This window comes from Malaclemys terrapin, chromosome 3 (genome assembly GCF_027887155.1).
Source record: "Malaclemys terrapin pileata isolate rMalTer1 chromosome 3, rMalTer1.hap1, whole genome shotgun sequence".
NCBI lineage: Eukaryota > Metazoa > Chordata > Testudines > Emydidae > Malaclemys > Malaclemys terrapin.
Genome location: NC_071507.1, coordinates 70,590,187 through 70,614,494, shown reverse-complemented (window position 1 = coordinate 70,614,494; position 24,308 = coordinate 70,590,187).

Genomic DNA, 24,308 nt, shown 5'->3' with positions numbered 1-24,308 from the left:
GGGGGGACTTATCATTCATCTTGCAGTCTTCAATATCACTTGGCCAGAATATTTTAAACATTCGTGACTATTCCCCTGACTACCAATTCTGTTGGCCGGCGCTTGGGTATTCTGGAAGCTTGGGTAGAAGACTAAACTTTGCATGTTGAATATCTCCCTTCTAAAGGATGCAAAATCTACTGGGAACAGGAGGGGACAAGAAAGACTGACGACGCTAGTGGATGCCAAAAGTATGAATTCCAGTTGCAAAGCTAACTCCCTTCCAAAATGGAGGGCCCTATATGCTTTGCATTTAGCTAGAGCTGAATCTAGTCTTGCCTGCTTCATTGAGATTTGGCAGCCTGCAGCTTTTCATTGTTGTGAATGCTCATCCAGACGGGGGTGCCAAGAATCAAACTGTAGTTCTCAAAAGCTCTGCACACTAGCCCCTTAGGGTATGTCTCCACTGCAATTAAAAACCTGCAGCTGGTCCATGCCAGCTGACTTGGGCTCGCAGGGCTGTTTCACTGCAATGTAGACTTCGGGCTTGTGCTGCAGCCCAAGCTCTGGGACCCTCCCACTCCACAGGGTCCTAGAGTCCCGGCCCCAGCTTCAGCCAGAAAGCCTACACGACAATGCAAGCCCTGCAGCCCAAGCCCTACAAGTCCAAATCGGCTGGCGTGAGCCAGCTGCAGGTTTTTAATTGAAGTATAAACATGCCCTCAGGGTCTGGCTCATCCTCAGAACTAGATGACCTCTTGAGGTCCCTTCCAACCCTGATATTCTATGAATCTGATCTCTTGGGGGCACCATTTTTAGCTGGGGGAGACTCATCTCTGAAGACACCACTCTCATGAGGGACCTATTAAAGCTCAGTATATTCACATTAATAAATTGCCTCTATCAGAATAACAGAATAAGAGTAAATAGGAAAAGTATGATATTTGATTCTTAATCCTCCCCATTGGACTTACTGAAGGGGTCTCTGAAGAACAGGCAATAATTTTAAATACTCTGGATCCAGTCCTGCTTCTGTTGAAGTCAATGGGAAAATTCCCATTGGCTTCAATAGGTTTTGCATGGGGCTCCGTACATACTTCAACACTGAGGCAAAATGGGGAGGTTAAGTACCGAGTGTTGAGCACAGTTCTGCACTCTCTGGGGAGAGAAGAGGTTGCATGTTAAAGCCAAATATTTCTTTCTTTCTTTGAATGACTGCGAAGCCTAACGTTATTTTTAAAGCTGTTTTAGGTTTTAGACTTATAGATTTTATATTAGTCTGAATCTAGGGCCAATTTTGGTTTTGCTGTACAATATACAGGCCAAATCCTGCTTCTCTTATTAAGATGAGTAGCCACATAGACTTTAGGGCAAAGGGACTCTTCACATGAAGGTGAGATAGATTTGTCCCTGCCTCTTTAGCAATATTTACAGGATAGTCCATTGTAGTCTATCCTGCTATGCTGTTGTTAGAACACGTATGGGTGTTTTCTCATGTCCTTAAGTTTTAAAGCCTGTATTACGCCGTGCATTTATGATTGGGGATACCTAAGCATGCAAGAGTCAAAATGAATTGAGTCTAGAATTATATTTTAGCTAACAAGGGAGTGTCAGAAGGTCCTTTCTCAGAAGGTCCTACACTCAGGGTGCTGTCCACATTAGGGTTTGTTTGAAACTGTGTTTTTAACATCAAGGCTGTTCCCTTGTGTGGACAGATGCTCCTCCTACTAAGCACAGATGGGGGACAGGTGTGGCCTATATATTGTATGAGGTTGCACTGTCATCACATACATCAATACTCTCTGCTCCAAATACTAACCTCCAACACTGTCATGTATTTAGGGCATTCCCTGTGCAGGTGCGGGAGGCGGGGAGAGGGCACATGAAGCCTTTCTCACCTTGTGCTCCTGTACACGTGTCACACACAACTGCAGTCCTTACATTCCCCTGCGCTTTAAGGCCTATGTGAGGTTAGCTCTGTTGCCAATGCTGCACACCCTAGGAAGGACAGGGAAGGAATAGAGCCATAGATCTGTCCCTCATGAGCTGGCTCTCTGTGTGGGTGGGCGGCCCCACATACTTGCACCTTGTCAAAAGGTGGCACTGTGTCCATGCACCCCTGTGCTGCTAGTACAAGGCCATCTCTTCAAATGATGCAAATGAGGGTAGCTCCATTGACGTCAGTGAGAATTTAGCCCTCAGTATTAATGTTTAAATCATTTTTTCAGTATTCAAGTCAAAAGGGATATTTGTGCCATTACTGTGGATATTGTACCATAGAGCAACACTGGAGATGTGTTTTTTTCAAACCCATTTTACATTTTTTTAATTGGATCAAACAGAATACTTGTGAAACCCCTTTTCTCCCCCACAAACACACACACATACACCTCAGAGGGAAATTAAAATTATGCTGCGACTGAATCCAACCATATGCCCCACGCCAGAAGAAACATCCTTATACCCCCAAAGTGCTGCATATGCCAACTGAGTCATAAAGCTCCACTCTTCCCTTAGATCACATGGCAACATGACTTGAGGAGTTGCGGAGAGCTATCGGTAGGTCCATGATGCATCATCTCCTTCCTGAGTTCTAGCTGGCAGAAATCAGCTGTGTTCTGCAGTTCCGTCTGCTCAGTGACTCACTGCTGTGTCTGGGGCACACCATGCACTGCAGCTTTTGCTGATTCCAGACTTACTGCTGTGTCTGGACCCTTGCTAGCTGCAAGTCCTGGATCCCAAGAATCCCAGCTTTCCACTTAAACCCTCCATTGTCCACTGCACTAGTAGTCCTGGTATTTGAAGAAATTGCATTCAGCGCCATTGATAATAAATAACAATTCACAAATTTTTATTAAAACATTTATATACTAAAGATATTTACAGAAATAAAAGGGCAAGGGAAGTACAGTACGTGACCTAAAACTGATGACTTGTTTTCTGTGTCCTGCCTAGCCCCAGACCTATATTAGACCCTCACAGCCCATAAACCTTTTTGGGGCTAGCCACATGGGAGGAGCCTCCACCATAGTACAGACAAGCCCCTCCTACCACAGGAGGTTGGAAACCTTCTGGTTAGAGCTGATTGGGAATTTTCCATAATTTTTGCCAAAAATTTCCCTTTTTCAATTGGGAAAATGGAATTGGAATATTTTGTTCTGTTGAAATGACCCAACACCATTAGTTTTGAATCAGTTCAATATTAAACTTAATTTCTCTACAGCAGCACATTGCCCCATGGGAGTTGTACTTCATTCCCCCCATCTCGCCTATGGCCTGGACTTCCTGGAAGACTATACCTCCCATAATGCAATGTGCACTCCCCTCCCCTCCCATAATACAATGTGCACTCCCATTTAATTAAGCTGCATGGTGCACCATGGGAATCACATCACTCTGGATGTATATGGGAGATGTAGTCCAGCCAGGAAGCCTGGCCCTGCTCCTCTAAGGCACTGTGCCACAATGGGGAAATGGTGCTTTTCAGGTCACTTCGACAACACATTTCAATTTGAGGAATGTTGAAATGTTTCATTTTGATTGCAAATGATGATATGCAATGTTTCACCATTTCCAAATTTAATTTTTTTGGAATATTTTGTTCTGCAAAAAATGTCAGTGTTCCAACTTTTTGTCCTGATTTGGGACCAAAAAAAAAAAAAAAGTTGAAGTATGAGAATTTCCCTGAGGATGGAAATTCTGAATTTTGCTAAGCACTCCTGCAAGGGTGGGCAAACTTTTTGGCCCGAGGGCCACATCTGGGTATGGAAATTGTATGGCAGGCCATGAAGGCTCACAAAATTGGGGGTTGAGGTGCGAGCTCTGGGGTAGGGCCAGAAATGAGGAGTTCAGAGTGCAGGAGGAGGCTCCGGGCTGGGACAGGGGGTTGGGGCGCAGGAGGGGGTCAGGAGTGCAGGCTCTGGGCAGCACTTACCTCAAGCAGCTCCCAGAAGCAGCATCATGTCCCCCGTCCAGCTCCTATGCAGAGGCGCAGCCAAGTTGCTATGCACGCTACCCTGTCTGCAGGCGCTTGGGGTGGGGGCAGCATGTGGAGCCCCCTGGCTGCTCCTACACATAGGAGCTGGAGAGGAAACATGCTGCTGCTTCTGGGAGCTGCGTGGAGCGGGGCATGCTCCAGATCCTGCTCCCCGGCAGGAACTTGAGGGCCGGATTAAAACGTCTGGAGGGCCGGATGTGGCCCCCGGGCCGTAGTTTGCCCACCCCAGCTGCCAGAGGAGCTGCAGTGACAGGTTAGAGAGGGAGAGCACAGCTCCACAGAGGTGGGTGTCCCGTCCTCTGATGTCACAGTGTTCTGCCCATTTCTGTTGACTGCAGGGCCTGGCTGTTGACAGGTACGTTCAAGAAAGGTAGAAGTTCATTGTCTCATTGAATGTTGGGTGGGAGTCATGAATCAAGCAGTGCTCTGGCATAACCGGGAATTTGGTGGTTTTGTTTTAAAGTGAGGGATTATAGTAATGGGGGAGGGTAAGCAGCTAGATATTCAGTAGCTAGGGTTAGGAGGTTCTGTAAAGAAAAAAATGAACAAAACATGTACCTAAGACATTATGTTTCTTTATTATCCATCTAGTACTGTCTATCTGTATTGTCTTCTGAGACAATAAGCTCTTTGGTGGAAGGACTTTCCTTGCCTTTATGTTTGGATAGTGTCTAGTGCATTGTGGGCACTAATGCAATGTGAAGATAATGAAATAATATACTGGTTTCCCATTTCCTTTTTTAATTGTGTCTCTTTCCCCCCTTTTCTTTTAGGTACTTTCAGTTTGTTCATTATTTTTTCTTTTTACATTGTGTGTTTTGTCTGTTCCTACTATTTGTCCTGTCTCTTTAGTCTCTCCTCTCTCTCTCCTTAATTCTCCTTCTCTCACCATCTACTCCCTTTTTGGGGTTCAGCCATTCTGGCTTCACTTCCTTCTTCACTGTCTCGATTTCTGTACTTTCTCCATGTCTTTCCCTTTCCCGCCCTTTTCTCTGCTTCTCTCCTATGTCTCGTCTGTTCACAGATCCAGAACACACTGTGCCAACCTGCATCTGTAACGGCTTGAAATGATAAGGCCAAACTGCTGCTCATCTAAAAACGGGTGCTTATGTCAATTTCAAGCTGCTTGAAGCCAGCTCTGGCTTCCTTTTCAGCTGCAGCACAAGCAGGTCCATGGGATCAGCCAGTCCGTCATGTTCAGAACTCTCCCAGCTCACTTTCTCTGCCCTAGCAGGTGTCAAACATGGTTGTTCAATCCAGGTTAACCACTGCTTCTGTGCAATAAAACAGCCGGTTTTAAAATGGTAAAATCAAGCTTCCCCCACACCGTAGTTTCTGTACTTTCTCTTTGTCCACACAGGCATTTTTTTTAAGCAGGGAAGGTGATGCCAGGACTACTGGGTTCTAGTCTCACTTGTGACTTGCTGTACAATCCACATAACTTCTGCTCCTTAGTTTATTATCTGTAAAATGGGGATACATTTCCTCCTAGGGAGGTTGTGAAGCTTAAATATGTGTAAAATGCTTCAAGATCCTATGCATGGAAAGTATTATGATCTTGATTATTAATTGCAACAGTAGGCACTGGAAACAGTGGATATTGATGCCTGATATGTGATGTGGGTATGAACTTTTTGTCATCCTGACCTATTTTACCAGCACTCCTGTGCGCCACACCTTGATTCCATTAATAAGGTTAATTTAGTAATCAAAATTATTGACATCCAGGGACTGCCTTGAGTAGACATGAATGACTGATTTTCAGTCAGGCTTTAAGGGGCTTCCCTTTCAATATGCACAATTTTGCACATTTTGTTTTGCAGTCAGAATTATTTATGGGTATGATTTCGGCCAGTTGGAGGGCTAAGTACATGATTTGTGAGAACAGCCAGGTACTTAAACAGCTTCATGCGCTAAATTCAGACTTGTCAGTGCAAAATAGAAACTAAGTCATGAAAATCTGGCACTTCTTGTAAGAGTAGAGCTTTGTCCGCATGATGGGGTGTCCTCCCCATACAAGGCCTGACAGGGTTAAAGTGGCCAGGGAGGCCAATTAACTGCCTAGGCTGCACCTGGAGGAGGAGCCAGGGAACAAGGCTTAGCTGGACAGGAACAGGAGGGACCTGTATAAAGCCCAGTAGCTGGCAGGGCCAGCTCCAGGCACCAGCTTAACAAGCAGGTGCTTGGGGCGGCCAAGGGAGAGGGGCGGCACCTGCGGCAATTCGGGGGCGGCAGGTCCCTCACTCCCTCTAGGAGCGAAGGACCTGCCGCTGAACTGCCGCCGCCGATCGTGGCTTTTTTTTTTTGCTTGGGGCGGCAGAAATGCTGGAGCCGGCCCTGGTAGCTGGGAGCAGAAAGGGGCTGCAAAGAGAGAAACATGCAGTTACTGTCAGGGTGAGAATGCAAAGTAGGAAGTCGCCCATAGATACAGCATTACGATTTGGGACTGTATCGACCTTGACTGTTTGTTTAGGGCAGTGATTCTCAAGCTTTTGTACTGGTGACCCCTTTCACATAGCAAGCCTCTGAGTGCGACCCCCCCCCTTATAAATTAAAAACACTTTTTTATATAATTAACACCATTATAAATGCTGGAGGCAAAGAGGGGTTTGGGGTGGAGGCTAACAGCTCTCGACCCCCCACATAATAACCTCACGACCCACTGAGGGGTCCCAACCCTCAGTTTGAGAACCCCTGGTTTAGGGTCTGTGGGCTGGAACCCCACGTAGAGGGTGAGCCTGGGTTCCCCTATCAGCCATTGGGGAAGTGGTATTGTTAAAGGGCAGTGAACGGGAAGACTGCCTGGAACAGTCCTGAGAAACTTTGATACCCTTGGAAGGGGAAGACTACAGAGATCTGGCCAGAGGGAGAAGCCACAAAGCAGGAGCAGTTGAGTCCTGAGAGAGTGGGAAACAGAGAGTGACGGAGTGCAACCGCATCAGCTTGGCAGAGCTAATTCCCAAATGTGGCCAGAAGGAGGTGCTCCAGTGGTGAGTAGAGCACCCTGGGACAGTCCTTTATCAAAATGTCCCCTTCTCCACATTGCTGTGTAGTGTTGCTGTGCACCAGTTGGCTGTTGCTGCTCTCCGCCACAAAGATGGCTGCTTTTCACTGGTATTGCCTGGTACAAAGGCTCATAAGCATCTATGCCTTGTGCATTTTACTACAAAATCTGCTACCAAATTCTACAGCACAAGCTATAACCTCCTCTTTCGTATGCTACTATGGCAGCTTACAACACAAAAAGAGTCTCACATAGACGATCCGTTGCCTGAGGAAATGTGAGACTGGTCAAGGCATAACCAAAGCACTACGTAAGCAAATGCAACAAAGGAAGGTCCTGATATAGGAAAACATTTAACCATTTGCTAATATCCATCCCTATTCAGGACAACAGTTAAGCACACGCATAATTAAAGCACGTGATTTAGTGCTGTCTGAATAGGGATGATTTCCTGAATCAGGGACTAAGGGATAGATTTTAAAAGGTATTTAGGTGCCACCTGGGGTTTAAATAAACGGAAGATAGGCATGTAAATAGATTTAAAAATCTGGCCCTAAATTACTAAAATTAGTTGCTAGTCTAAACCCTCTCAGGACATCTGGAAACAGTTCGGTATTTTATAATCTTCCACTTCTTCACTAAACTCGCACAAACTTTTCATCTGGAATCTGTCTGTGCCGCCCCGCTGCCCCGGCCCCAGCATTACTGCACAGCCAAGGCTTCCTCAGTAGCAGAGCTGAGCCTGGAGGCTGAATGGGGTTGAGGACGGAGTTGGTCTGGGGGTGAAGCAGGGCTGGAAGCATGGCGCTCCCTTCCCACCTGATGTGGGGGCTGGCCCGGGCCCCATCGTGTGACCCCGAACGTTCTTCCATGCCTCCCTAGGTGGGCGCGCCCCAGTTTGGGGACCACTACTTTAGTTTTATTTTCAGACATTCTTATCCTAGACAGGGGTTCTCAAACTGGGAGTCGTGACCCCTTAGGGGGTCACGAGGTTATTACCTGGGGGGTCGTGAGCTGTCAGCCTCCACCCCAAGCCCCGCTTCACCTCCAGCATTTATAACAGTGTTAAATATTTTAAAAGTGTTTTAATTTATAAGAGAGGTCGCATTCAGAGGCTTGCTGTGTGAAAGGGGTCACCAGTACAAAAGTTTGAAAACCACTGCCCTAGAACTCTGTGAAGTTGTTTTTAAAGGATTTCCCATCACCTGTCCCTTAGCATACTTACTTGTCATTGCCTCAGAAAGATAGCAGGAACAAGCAGAGTGCATCACTTTGTTCTATCCATAGTGGATTTCTTGCAAAACTACTTTATGTTAAAAAACAGTGAATTAAAAATAAACAGAATGTAGGTACTGCTAGGTCTTACATCACTCCTGGAAGTACCATTTCTGGAAAGGATATCACAAGACATAGTGATGCAAAAGTAAGGGAGGTGTCATTTGATTTGTAAAAATCTACAGAATCATAAATTTCAATGGTGTCACCCTTTGCAGTGGGGCAGGGAGGACTCGCTGCCCCCTTTCCCACCCAGCTGCTCAGGTTGGTGGAAGTTTTGATAATACGTCATCAGAAATGAGTCCAGTTGGGTATCATTCAAAAGCCCTTTCTCCCATGAACACAATGGTATCAATCGTGACAAACCCGGAACAATAATGCAGCTATATATTCAAGTAAATGTTTAAAAATTACTGTTTTTAATCACACTTTAATACAGGCATGCAACCCTCACAAAGTTAAATTGTGGCTGTTGACTGACAGTGCTGTGTTATCAGTTAATGCTCAGAACATGGTACCTGGTTAATTTTTTTAATGTTGCAGATTACTATAAATGGAAAGAGTGCTTCAAGTTGATTTGCCGTCATCAGCAAAAAAGAGGCAGTTCAGTGGTATTGATTATCACCTTTGTTTATTATGCCAAGAGTTGTAATGAGGCACTGGTTAAGACATCAGCATCCACCAGAAATTACTGGAATCCATTTGCAAATGGTATTGACATAGTGATGGAATGTTACATTACATAACATAATTACGCTCCCAAAGTTCTTCCTTTTTACTTGGTCTTGATCATTTTTAGCCCTCAATGGGGAGATGAAAAGTACCAGCTAGTAACTGAATCTTTGGAGAATACCACTGAGGAGGATATGGTTAAACACAACGCTCAGTGGCACGTTTCATGCTGTAAGACGTGCACCAAACTGAATTTGGCAAAACTGGAGAGGAAGTACACCACGCATCAGGAAAAAGTTGAAGATGCCAGGACAAGTGCCAGCTTGGGAGAGACATGCCATATACTGGGTCCCATGGCAAGCATTTATAGAAGAAGACCTGCTTCTTCTGTGGTAAGCTGGAAACCTGAAGGCATCCATTAAGCACAGTTTCAACACATGACACAGGTGAGAACCCATATGAAGCAATTACTCTTTGTGAAAATATCACACGTGTAACCCTTCTGCCAATGGCCTTCACAGCAACAGAGGCTGGGTCCTTATTTTTTAGGGGATTATCTGCAGTTTGCCTTGTTTTGGCTCAAGCCCCCACTCAGAAATCTGGGAACCTATGTCCACTCTGAGCACTTTTGATAGGCAAATCTGTACTCACTCGCAAGCACATTCAACAGAGGTTTTAAACAAAATAACTTTATTGGGGAAAGGCCAGGGTGAATTGGGGCACGCTTTGCAATATAACACTTTCTACAACCTACTACCTCAGGGAGCACAAGTCACAGTCCCGAACAATTGGATCCTGAGTGGCTGATGCAGTTTTTCCACTTCCCAGGCCCTCCTCACCATTTGTGGCTCCCCAACTTCCCACTCACAGTTTGTGGTTCTAGGAAAATCAGGGTCCTCATTTCTTATGTAGCTCTGGGGCTCTGTCCTGCTATAATGATTTCAGCAGCTAGGCTGGGGAGGCCTCAGCAGAGTTTTTAGGCCAGTGTAGACTGATGTTAAAACTCCTGTGCTCCCACCATAGTTCACACAATTGCTCTCAGCCTGTTATTTTCATGTTGGAGGCTAAGGTATATCCAGCTCCTGCTTTGCTCTGCCCACTGCTGTCCTGCTGGTGTTGGAGGTGAACCCAACTCCCTCTTTGCTCTACTTGCTGACCAGGTAACCAGAACTATCCTTGGGCTTCTTTATGTTTGCCACAGACCAAATGACTGGAACTGATGCTGAGCCAACTGCAGCTCACAGTTCAGTTCTTTTAGGTACAAGAACACGAGCAACCTAAGAACCCTGCCAGCATCCCTACCACCCAAAAAGGTATTTCCAGCAGAAAGTCAAGAATGTTCAGTCTCTCTCCTCTCAAACTCTGGTTCTGGGCAGGGCCTCTTTCCCAACCTCAGCAAACGTTAGTCTTCATCAGGGTGACCCCCCAAACCCATCATTGTCCAGGCCTTTCCCAGGCAGTTCCCAACAAGGTAATCTCTGAAATATCAGCCCCAAGTACAAAATTTAGCCAAATTATACCCCAAACTATTCACAGTTGGTCTGTAAATGAGGTACTGCCTTACTCAGTTGACTCCCTTTGCTCTCCAGCAGATGACGGCAAAGAACACAGTTGCTATGTAAATGAGGTAATGCATCACTCAGTCAACTCCCTTTGCTCTCCAGCAGATGCCAACAGAGAGCTTACTCAGTTACCTCACTTCTCTTGTAGGCTTCAGGCCAGAGAGCTTACACTTGGCAAGTATAGTTAAGTGTGCATTAACCCAAAATACTCCCAAGCATACAACATTGCATATCACATCGAATGCCACACCAACAAATGTATGTAATGTGTTGCATCAAAAGGTAAAAGCAACAAAAACAAATACTGATCTTACTACTGCAAACTGTGTGATCCAAGCAGAGAACATAAATTGCCTTGCAGAGGAATGGGATGGGAAAGTGATGGCAATGGCCAATGCAGAGGCTAAGTACAGAGAAATATATGCTTTGAACAGGGTAGAAGAGGAACAAATGCTTAGCAGAAGGGCTCTTACAGCACTTATTGAAGATGAACTGTGGGATATGGATGTAGTTTTAGCAATCCTATCCACAGAAATGAATCGCAGCACATATCCTGAAAAGCTGCAAAAGACATGGTGCTATCAAAAGCTGAAGAAATTGCTGTCAACAGTTATATGAAGACTGTTTGCAGATGCTACATTTTTATGGAAAAGGATTTTGACCTGAAGTACGTGCGTGCTTCAGGATCCCATAGTTGATGTCAAACCTGAAAAAATAATACAACTGGACCTGTACTACTTCTTTAAGTGGTGCATCAGAGATCACAATGACTTCAGCACTAGCTCTTTCACGGTTTTTCCTGACACTTTCCAGAACTTCATTGAACAAAACATTAAGCATGGCTGCGATGACTTCCCCAGAACTAACCAAGCATCAACTAGATTCAGTAGGGGCTGTTAAAAGCCAAGAGGGGGCATGGATCAGCATTCATGTCACTCCCTGTCAGTACCCGGCCCAAGCCGGGGAAGCTAATGATCCTACCAGTGGATAAAATTCGGTGATGAATCCTAGTCACGTGCCACCTGAGGCATGTTGCGCATACGCTAAGAAGAAGGAGAAACGCCAAGAGGGGACAATTTTAAAGCTATGGATGAGCTTACTTGCACTGGCAACTCGTTCACACATGATGGAACAGAGCTCATTAATGGCATGACAAAAGCAGTCTTCAGTGATGAGATAGCTAACTATGTCAGTCAAATTGGTACTTTGGGTCATTACTTGCATGAAGCCTTCAAAACCCAAAGAATTATCCAAGGTTTTGTCAATCTCTGGGATCCAGTAAAGAAGAACAGACTAAAGCTGGGCTGGAATGCAATGAAGAAAGTTAGAGTGAAAGTAGAAGGAACTATTACAGAGCTAACCGCAGACAGGCCATTGTTTGCTCATCTCCTGGTTGTGTCCACGTTTCAGCATAATGTTGATCTATGTGAGACTCTGGAAAGTACAAGTTCTCCATGGTACCACGATTGATGTTCGAATGTGATGGAATAGTGCATATGTGCCAGAAGAAAAGCAAATGAATGCACATCTTGCATGGCCTTCCTAAGTCAGCACCTACTGACAATGTGACCAGTATCTTACACCACAGAGGCCTTTTAGTGAAGCAATCGTAGATGTTATGGCTGAGATATAAGCACTTGACAAACCAGAAACTGTTAACACCTGACGAGATTTAGCTGAACATTTCAATATGAGGCTACAGAAAATATACTGGACCTACGGTGAAGTCCACCTTATGTTTGACATATAGGCAGAGGGATCAATTAAAAATATTACCTGAAAGAAGTGACTCCATGGTATTGAACCTGTCCAATACAAATCACTGACTTTGATGAACGTCTCCAATATCACAGTGAAGATGCTATTATCTAATACTCGCACAAAGGATGAGTTAGCTGCAAAAATGCTCCAGCGTGCAAAGAATTGCTCAAAGAATTTTGTCATCACCTGGTATAATGAAGTTGCTGCCCTGAACTGTTCAGTGGAGTTTCTTTGTCATTCCCTTGAGGAGGCTGACCCTACAGTTATCTTGCACGCCATCAATGGCACAGGGAAGTGATGCTAAACTCCAGATTTTTGCACAAGATGCAGATGTTCTAGTGTTCTCTGTGAGATGTTAACCAAGACTTCCACAAGATTCTGTTTTTGTGCCTGCTACTGAGGAACAGAATCACTACAGATCCCTCAGAGATGTGTACTGACAGGTTTCCGTGCCCTTTCAGGATGTGACCCTATTGGAAGGTTGGCTGGAAAGACCAATTATCTTAGTGGAAGTCATTTGCTTCAGCTTCTAAAAACTTTCCTCATTCTGGAGGTGCTCAGAATGGTTGAGACAGTCACTGATGAGGTCATCAATGCTCTGGAGGTTGAGTTTAGCATTTGAAGACCAACATTATGACACTTGCAGAGCTACATTGATTGATGTTTTCCAAGAAGCAGACAAATGGAGAAAAATTGCCACTGACAAGGGGTGCATTTATACCTGCTATCAAGAAGGCAAATTATCAAGCAATGGAATGGCTCCAGGATGGCCAAGCATATCCAAAATTACCCTCCCCTATTGGGCATGGATGGATCTTGAGGGCTGGACTGATCATACCATGTGTGACACACCATGCGCTCCCAAATCAATCCTTCAGCTAATCAACTGCTCGTGTGCCAAGACGATATGCTCACCACCTTGCAAATGTTTGGCTAGCAGCCTGCCTTGTACATAGATGTGTAAGTGCAGCACAGACAAGGATCAGTGTGATGTGTCTACGGGTGCCCTAGATACAGATACTGATGATGACTTTGATGAATAAATGTTTTCAGTCCTACATGTCAAGGCTAACTTCCCTAGGATTACCAAAATTCAACTTCCTTTTTATGTAAGCAATGCATCCCTGTGTTAAGGTATAATTTTAAACATTTTTTGAATTTATATCTACACAATTGTTCTACATTTGTCATGTTTGGTACCATTGTTCTGAGCACTGGTGTGATTTAACAGGGTAGAATAATCAGATGAGTCATTGAAGAACAATAGACGCTGCTCCCTCACCTCCATAGGCTAAATATCCTCCTCTACAGCACTGCCAGTTCCTGTAAGCACTGCAGCATAATATTATAACAGACACAGGAACCAGGCCTATGTCTCTTCATTGACAGTGGTAACTACTGCAGGCCACTAGACTAGTTCAGATGCAACACTGTGTAGCATAGGGTAAAATCAACTATGTTTAATATTTCTGTAGCACCAAGACTACATCTATTGTCAGGATATTTTTACTTACACTAATCTTATTACTGAAAACAAAATAATATGATTTTTCTTTGTTTTATGATGCCTTGATCTGAAGAAGGACATTTTTGAAATATACTGAACAATCCTTCTAGGATAGTTTACTTTTCTCCTTTCCCACAGGGATGAGAAATAGGGACTTCTCAACTGCAAAATATTTTAAAAACCACCCTTTTTCAAAGAGGCAAAAACTAAACACATCTTACTATCACAATCTTCTTAATGGGAGAGGGTCAGTAATCTTTAAAGGTAAAGGGCATTCTCAATAAAACCATCTTCTTCTTGAACTACTGGTTAGTAGGAATTATATCATTGAACTGACTTTGAAATTCAGCACCTAGATTCTATGGGGATTGGTGGTATATAAACCTCTAAGAGTAGGTAGATTGATAAAAATATTAGATAGACTGAAGGAAATACAGTATTTCTCAGCATACTTACAATTCCTTCCAGACACTGAATAGATTTTGAGGCTATACACTGAGACAAGGGTATTCAGGACTTCAGTACAGTGTGGCACTGCTAAAGGAAATACATAGGGTTCAGACCTAAGACAAAAAAATTTCTCAGTGCTAAATGATTTCTTCTAACAGTTAGAAAACAATTGACCAAAATTAGATTTCCTTAGTAATTTCCATTTACACCTTATGAAGAACTGAAAAACTTCATCAGTCTCTTCTTCAAACAGGAAAGGAGTAACCAATAAAATCACAATTGAAGGCAAGTCTCGGAATAAAAATATTTGGTTGCTGATTTGTTGGTTGCCAACATTCCAATGAAGAAAAAAGTGACAAAAATGGCTTAGGAGATTCCCAAATGCGTGAGGAAGTAATCTATCAAGGGACCTATTTAGATTTCTCTGTTGTAGTTACACATTAGTCAAGCAGCATTTCAAAGAAAGATGTGCTGAAATTTCAACTACTATCAGGAGTAATAGGGAACATAGTCACTGAATAGACGATGGAGCCACTTTTAAAGGGTGGCCTTCATTCAAATAATGTATTCGTACAGCATGTTATCCTGGTTTGGCTAAGGAAGTTCTACCTTATCCAGTGTCATCTACCCTAGAGAAAGACTTCCTCTAACTTTGTGGAAAGAGTGGATAATGGCCAAATGGGAAAGACTTTGTACGTTATTATTATTTATTTGTATTGTGTTAATGCCAAGGAACTTCAGTCATGGATGAGGACCCCATTGTGCTAGGCACTGTACAAATACAGAACAAAAAGTCTCTTCCCCAACGAGCTGACAATCTCAGTAGAAGACAAGAGACAATAGCTGGGCACAGACATATAAGGGGAGCACAAAGAAACAAAGCAATACTGGTCAGCGTGAAAAGCAGTGGTCCCAGCACACCAGATGTCTAGCCACTGTCAAGCTTTTTGCAGGTATCTCATCAGAGGAGAGTTTTAGTGAGGAAATGTTATGAAATTTGGAAATATACAGTGAAACAAGGAAACAGGCAGAATGCCTGGGATCCTTCAGAATACCAAACGAAGCAAAAGTTCCCAGAAGGGAGAAGGTGGGAATCCATGGTCAATCTCACCAATTGATGAAGAATCTTTAACAATGCTTGGATACCCTGGAACATTTGAAGGCTTAAATGTTACTCCAAACCTGATACTTGGAGGAACTGGACTGCCTGGCACAGGAAGAACTAAGGTCTAAGGTAAGATAAACCTGGTACCAGATTGACCCCTCATCTGGCAAAATCCACGGTTGCAGGCCCAAAGGGGGTGGGAGAAAGGAAGGTTCGGCATGCAGGATGTTCCTCAACTCATTCTGCCTGACAGGTTTGCCCCCTCTTTGGTGGACTGAAGAACTGGTTCCACTGCCAGCACCTGTAGATTCCCCACAATCCACACACAATCCCACAGGAGGCCTAAGGCTGAATTGATTTGTTGGAGTATTTCCTAAAGGGCTTGGGGAAGATACACCTCCTCCCTTGGCCCCTCCTCCACCTTTTGTTCATGGCACTGCCCCATGTGCAGGTCTCTGGACTTGCTGAGCTCCATCTGCAGAGTCAAGGGCAAGCGTTACAGTGCTGTAAAGGACACACTCTCCCCTTCCAGGTCAGCCAGGGCAGCTCCACACACAGAGGGTCCCCTCTACACAATGATCTGGGGAGCAGAATTTTCAGAGTTTGGACACTCCTGATTTTGACTGAGTTGTGCAGTATCTGAAGGGACAATCTGGCCCTGAGCATATGTGTGGAGATGGCTTAATGCCTTCCCACCCTCTCCCTGCACCACAACTCTGACTCACATTCTCTCTCTCTCTCTCTCTCTCTCTCTCTTTCCAAACAAGTGTGAAGATTTTGCTCCCCTCTTGTCCCTTGGCCACAAAATATCTGGCTGCTGCTGGGCAGCTGGCAGACACAAAATCGAACACCTGTGTGCAAGATATGTGCAGCTGTATGGGTGACACATGATCCATCTGCAATGCATATCACATGCCACTGCCAGTTGCTTTACTCAGGGTGGGTTGGAAAAGGATCCATTAGAAGAAAATAAGGCCACAGCTGAATTTTAAAAGCAACGTTTTCCTTCTAATTGATATTCTCCTATCTCCTTTCACATCGTGTTTCTTTTCTTCACACAGTGGCAGTGATGATGCTAAAAGCTGATTATAAGCTTGGGCCAAGTCACACCAGCATTTGGCTGCTTAATCCAAGTATTGACTATCTGACTGAAATATTTGTAAGTTCTGGATTAGTAGGGTTACTTACTTGGCTCTCAGCATTATGGGGTAACTGGTGGCTACCCAGAGGCTCATTTCTAATTGACACGGAAATTCTTCACTTATAGCATGACCTAGGTCCTATTTGCTATATACTGCATTGTATTTCCCAAAAGCACTCAAGGGGTTTACTGTTCTCTTGATTTGCCTTCCTTTTTTATTTCTGTCAGAATAACTTTGGTGACAAGTGTTTGGTGCTAACAAGCAGCACACAAGTTGTCAAGGAAGAACAGAATATTTTACACACATTGGGCCTGATTCTTTTCCCATTGAAAAGAATGGCAAAACGCCTATGGATTTCAAAGGGAGCAGGATGAGGCCCTTTAAAAATTTAAACTGGTTGAGGTGGGGTGGGCGAGGGAGAAACAAAATATAGCTCTTCTGAATTAATTCCTGAAGCATCTCACCAGCTGGAAATCCAGACCTGCAAGATTTGCAGGGTTTTCATGCTTTCCAGCCTGACAATATTTCCACAGTAAGTGCAACAGTATTTGAACACAATTCTGTTCCCAGAAAGACAATAGCAAAATGTCTATTGACTTCAATGAGAGCGGGAGCAGGTAATCTAATATGTTTTATCTATTAATTGGACATCTAAACTAGCTATGGGGATATTTATATAGTGCTCATAATCATATCCACTCCATTCCATTTGCACGGCATGTTCCAAGATGCTAAAAAAAATTGGAAGAAAGAGGAAAAAACAAGTTAAGGTTTTGAAAAACATATACAGTTGAAAAGCAAATTTAAAAAAACTGCACAAGCATGAATCAGGGAGTTTTCGCCTAGGGTTCCATGCAATCCCAGGGTTCCACTGAAGTCATCAAAGCTTCCTGCAATGGAGCAGAGAAACCTCCCACCAGCAGAAAAGGAGTTAAAGAAAGCCTATAGGCCCAGCTAGCTCCACCCTGCTACACCTGCAGCCAATGTCAGGCCTGGAGGCAGAAGAAAAGGAGAGCACGTGGCTCAGTTCTGGGCTGGCTGGTGAAAGGGCAGAAGGTAGCTCTGCCTCTCTGCATTATTACAAGCCTGACACTGGGACAGCTGTCGCGGGGAAGGAGAAGCACTGTGTCCCTGGCTGAGGGAGACTAGGGCATGCCCAGTAGAGAATGAACTTTATTATTTGACTTTAAGGATGTTGGGGGCTAGGCCACTCCAATCGTACATCAGCCCTCACCCAGAGGGACCTGAGGCCACAGCAGAATGCTGCACAAGATCTACAAGGAGGTTTTATTCCAAGTGAGCCGCAACAGACTGTCTGCACTATAGGGGCTGGCCCCAGACTGAAGAGACATAGGTAGGAAGTAGCCAAGGGCAGTGGATTTTCACTGTCTGCCAGAAGGACCCTTGTGGTGTTGCATCCCATGAGGCCCTGAGCTGGGACTGGCTGGAGCAGGAGGTCCTGGTTCCCCCTACCATGCCCCGTTACGTGCTAAGACCCACATGCGGATGGAGGCCAGATGATTCCTGGTCTAAGGTCAGGAACCAGGCACCTCTGCTGTCTGGTCAGAGATGCAAGGGGCCAGAAGCATGGTGTGCTAACTGCTAAGTTGCCTGGTCCGCTATCACACTTCCATTAACTTCAGTGGGACAAGATCAGAAACCCTATAAAGTCCTGAAAGTCTGAAGTCAGTAAGGTTGCATGGGTTTAACTGAGGACTGAATCTAGCTCATTGTACTTGATAGTTGTCTATCTCTGGTTCTCAGCGGTATATGTATCCCTGGGGGCATGCAGAGGTCTTCCGGGGGTACATCAAGTCATCTAGATATTTACCTAGTTTTACAACAGGCTACAAAAAAAAATCTCTAGTGAAGTCATACAAACTTCAATTTCATACAGGCAAGGATTTGTTTATACTGCTCTATAGACTATACACTGAAATGTAAGTACAATATTTATATCCCAATCTATAATTATATGGTAAAAATGAGAGTAAGCAATTTTTCAGTAATAGTGTGCTGTGACACTTGTATTTTTATGTCTGCTTTTCTAAGCAAGTACTTTAAGTGAGGTGAAACTTGGGGATATGCAAGACAAATCAGACTCCTGAAAAGGGGTGCAGTCGTCTGGAAAGATTGAGAGTCTCTGGACTAACTAACTCCATTGCAGAGTGTGACCTAAGAATTGTGATACACCATCGCTTTGATATTATTTGATAGCATCCTCTCTATAGCAGGAGCTTAAAGGCAAACACTCTGGGAAGTCCAAACACTAAGCTCTCGAGCTTTAACCTTCATCTATATAAATGCAAATACTCACGCACATCTAGCAAATCAAGGAGGTTACCTTGCTGGGGCTGGCAAAAAAGAAAATGTGTATGTACCTATGTATAAATCTTAGTGATTTGTTATACAGGGCACTGGTATTTTAATTACAGTTTTGATTAACCCTTCTTGGACCATGTCTTGGACCACGTCTAGATGGTAATTAAAAGACCACAGACTGCCAGTAGCCGGTCCCTGCTGCTGCTACACCAGCAATGATAGTACAATGGTAGGGGATTTTATTAAGAGATATGTTAGCATAGACACAGCCATTTAGCTGCAGCAGAAGAGATTGCATGTCTCCATTAATGCATTCTGTGAACCACACACCAAATGCAGTGTAAATAAAGACAATGGGGTTAAGTTCCATTGTACCTAAGTGTTGCAGAATTGTTCCCTTAAGCAGCCATAGTAGTAGATGCTAAGTCGCCTCCTTTCATGTATTGCCCCATTGTCTTTTGTAGAAATATATCAATAATACTGGGACTTTACATTTTACTTCCACCGTCTGATCTAAGATTGAACGACTTCCTTATGCTCTCAGTTGAAAACTTCTTCCCCTTTTTTCTTCTGCTGCAGCTGGATTAATTCATTTTTTTAAAATCTGTAGCTCCAAAACATTTTCCCCTCATTTTCAAATATTTTCCCCATTGTGCCCTGTTGCTTGAACGTCATCTCTGTAGCTCCCACGTCAGCACTGTGAGCTTGAAGTATTGTTTTCTTTGCTCTCGTGCGGAGTGTAATTTTCACCTGCTATTGAAAATTCAGTATGGGGGGGTGGGGCTTAATTCCAAAAGATTTTGATTTCTCAATAAAAAAGTGAAAATGAAACTCGGCAGGATTGCACCAAACATGTTGCAAATGAGCCAGTTGCATGAGGCAGGAAGGAAGAGGCAAGTTAGAAAAAAGGGGAGAAACAAAGACCCACTCATAGAAAAGTCCTACAGAAGTCACCAGAAAATTATATCCTTTCTGTAGGTGTTTTGAACCATCCCATAGGATTTAATAGAAAATCGCATCACTGCCACAGAATTCTATAGGAAGGCTCAAAAGAAAAGATGTCATTCTCTGTTAAATTCTACTGGCCAAATCCTTCACTGGTGTAAATCAGCATAGCTCCATTTACTTCCGTGCAGTTACGCCAATTTACACGAACTGAGGATCTGGACCCAGAGGTTTTTGGAGTAACTTCTATAGAATCCTATCTAGTTTCTACAGATCCTTATTAGTTTTATCCCTATTAAATTCTAGAGGACTTTTCCATAAGGGTTAATTGAGTTGGTTTAAAAAATGAATAAAAAGTTGTTTAAAAAGGCAGCCAATGACTGAAAGTTAAACAGAGATCTGTTTTACCTATTATTTCTAATAAAATAGCCTACATTAAATATTGATAGGCTGTTTGCTAGACTCTCACTTATCTGAGAGGCTTCACTGGAAGAGGGACATTCTTCTAGATCTTATTAAACCTTATTGGCTGTATTCTGGCTCAAGCTACACACTGCCATGAGCAGGCTGCCCCAGACTTTGGCTAGCTTGTCACCTCAACAGAACCAGAAGGAACTGAAACTTTAATTAAAGTACATTTTCAGAAATACATTGTTTAATCAAATATATAGATGAAGGTAACTTCTCCCCATTCTGTCTCTTGTCCTCTTCTGTACCCCATTTTATATTTCAGGTGCCCCATTCTGTGTCTTTTGCCCAACAATTTCTGTTCCCTTTCCATCCCCCAGCCTCTGCACTATTCTCCAACCATTGTGCAATAGTTTAAAATCAGTTATGCTCCAAATTGTAATGTACAAATATTTTTAGCAGGTACTTTTCTGACATCTCTTGCAGTGATACTGATCAATAGCAAAGATATAGTCTCCCATTTTGATAAACTCTATAGGCATCCATGTTTTTATAACGTTGTCTTTTAGTGGATTCTGGTGACATTATTAACCATTAGCAGGAACTAGCTTAAATGTTTTATTATTCTCACCAGAACTGAGATGTAATTATATTGCTGCGGACAAAATCTTGCCATGCTGTATACTCCTTTGTGTTCCTATTGGCACTAATGGGATTGCAGGGGGCTCTGGTTCAGCAAACACATGCCCAAGTCTGTCGCTATTCAGCAAAAGCACTTGCTGAATATAGGCACATGTTGAAATACCACTGAAGTCAATTGGACTCAAGCATGTGCCTAAAATTCTTTGTGTGCTAAGAGTTTTGCTGAATAGGGATAGACGATATTGGTGTATTTAATACTTACAGTTCCTCTCCTGCTGCTGTGTACATCATGCCTGTCTTTTCCTCCCCTCTCAGCACTCTTCTGCCTCTCTCTGCTGCTGCTCCTCTATCTCTCCCTTCTTTTCACCCATTGGAGCTGCTCCGAATCATTCTGCTGGACCCTGTGTTTCTCTCCTCTTTATTAGCAGCTTTCACTTTGTATTTTCTATTAAGAAGATGACCAGAAACTGAGAGTGTAAACATATTTGGCTCTAGATGCTTTATTTATTAAAAAAATTAAAGGTTTTAATAGCTTAATCATCAAAAGAAGAACATGAATGTTTAATATTTAAACCCTTTTCACCTAGAAGATTCATGTCAGATGCCTGGAGTAAGCAGTAAAAACACTTTGGTACCATTGAATATGTTTAACCCTTCACAGTCTGGGTCCCCAGCTTAACCAATATCATTTTCAAAGCAAATCAATAAATTGTTCAGTGGCCATTCATCTTTTGCACCAGCACAGAAAATGTAAACGGTAGAAATACTAGACTAGCCATGAGTTGGCAACCTCAGATCATAGTCCAGATTCCTTAAGGCCTTTTGAGATCAAGGATATGAAAATGTTATGCAAATGAGTTGCCCTTTAAATGTATCCTCAGAAAAAATGCAATAGCATATAACAGAACAGTTGGTTTGACATTTAATCACCAATACAGAAAGTTGAATTAGAGCTTTCAAAGAATAGCCTTTCACAAACAAATGGCGTCAACTTCCCTGGATTTTCAAGATCCCCAAATTATTATTCCAGTAGGGTTACTTGCCTTAAAACTAGACAATGGCTTCGACTGTAGATCCCAAACTACTGTATTGACAGTAGATGTTACATTTTCCATTTACATTTTCCCTTTTCAATTCAAAATAATTTTCATTTAAAATTGCACTTCAATTTTATTTTTTTAAAGTAGGTAGAAACCCAACAACAATGAAGAAAAACACTTTGCTTTGGGTCAAACAAAATGGTTAGTTGAACAAGCTGGAAAAAAATTGTTTCAGGTTGCTCTGAAACCATGTTTTCAATGTTTCAGTTTGGCCAGTGAACTGAAAAATCAGTTATTTGGACACCACTAGTTGGGAGCACATTGGATTTAGTGAACTTCTTTCTAGTGGCTTTGAATCACTCACTAGTGACCTAGGTAGCTAATGTACATGATTGATGGTGTTCTTCAAACAGCTTCCATGCCTTTACAGGGTCTGTTTGTTACAGCGCTCCCAACTCCTCTGCATTGAGCAAGGAGTGCTACTGTGATCTGCACTTGCCACCTCTGCCTGAACACAGACCGAGCCAGTGGGGAGTAGTTCGCACACTTGCCCTTCCCCTCTTTCTGTAGACCTAGCACTGTCCCACACCACAGACAGGGAAAGAACCGATAAAGTTGCACAACTGGAAGTGCCTCTTGAATATGGGTCCTGAGTCCTTGGATCTTTTGGATCCATGATTAATATGTCTGTTTTAAACATTTTATCCTTTGCTTCAGTCAACAGTTCTCTTTTATCATATGCAGGCCTTACCTAAGTACATATTTGCTACATCCATTCACTTTCTGGAATTCTGAGACAATCCAAGCCTCCCACAGATTCAAAACTCAAACGGCACAATTATTCTGTGCTCATGTGTCTTCCCTGGACTTTCAGAATTGTCAGACAAATAAATTTACAAGATTTATTCTGTCAAAAGGAAAATATTGGCTTAAGAAAACCTCAATCAACCAAAACTACCATCTGAAACAAACAGATAAAATACTGTTGCATATCCTCTCCTTGACAAGGCCATAGTAGAGTAGCTGACACTTGCAAAAGATCACAAGAGGCTATATTTTTGTTCTGTGTTTGTACAGCACCTAGCGCAATGAATGAGGTCCCAGTCCATGCCTAGGGCTCCTGGGCACTAACGTAATACGAATAAATAAAAAGATTTAAAGTGTTATCAGTGTAAGTATATGTGCCTTGATCATGCTCCCAGGAATGTATCCAATTAAACTTCTCTGTTCTCTGAATTATTGCAACTCAAGTTCTGGAGAATGTTAAAGATGAAAAGACAAAGGATGCAGAGGAATCCAGATAAGAATTCTTAAGAGGAATAGAAACCTCCACTGAAAATCCTGATTACTTGGTGTATTTTTATGTGGAACAGTTCAAAAATAAAATAGCTATTAAAAAGTATGCAGGGATGAGGGGATTTTGCAATTCAAAGTTTAAAATTAGGATTACTGGATGGATAAACACTATCCATTACACATTAGGAGATTCCTGTTCTTTTTATATATATATATATAAAAAGAACAGGAATATATATATATATATATTATGTTTTACTTCATTAAGTGAAGCACATTAGCATGATCAATGGTGCTTTCTTGAGATTTGCCATTTAGAGATAATCATAGAATAGGCACTGTAAAGTTTAATAGGTATTATAACTGGCACTCTTCCCAAAGTAACGGTTGTGCAATGCTTTCTAAAGTGCTGTGTTCATCTGCTCTGAATGCCTATCAACTTCCCTTCAAAATAATCTTTGATTTTGACCCAATGAAAGCAGGATGAAGAGAAACCCCCTGCCTCCCCCCACCGCCCCCACCACCAGGAGATGGCACCAACAGACCCCTGCCCTCACAGGCCTTCTACCCCATAATGTGCCAGATATGGCTCAGGAAAGAGCATCACTGGGGTGTATAACACTTTCAGTGGCCTCTGTGTTATCCACCTGATGGCATGAGAACTAATCTTCCCAAAATGGCTGACAGTCTTGGTAATATCATCTAAAGGCTAATTTGGCTTTGGATGTTCCCCCAATTCCTGCCCCCCACATACCCTATGAGACTTTTTCCTTATATTGCCCCCTGTGCAATGCTGCATCTGCTCTGTGGAATTATTGAGCTGCTCTATCAAATGACCTGAACAGGTCTGGTGCTGCACATTTGGTGTTCCTAAGCCTAGTTCCATTCAGCTCTAAGCCCTTGGTATTTGCCTACTTCCTTCTCATTCATTAGAGAGTCTCCGATATCTGTAAGCTTTTTGGGACAACACAAATAAGAGGTATTTATATTTTCTTCTCTGTGGATCCAGTTCTGCCAAGTATTGTATCTCAACTCCCAGTATTGTCAACAGGCCAGACACTACTCTGATTTACACCAGCTGAGGATCTGTTCTAATGGAAGTTGAGAAAGCACCCTACTTATATTGAAAGCTGTTTGGAGCAGAAATCATCTTTTTGTTCTGTTTTGTGCAGTGCCCAACACAATAGGATCCTGTTACAAG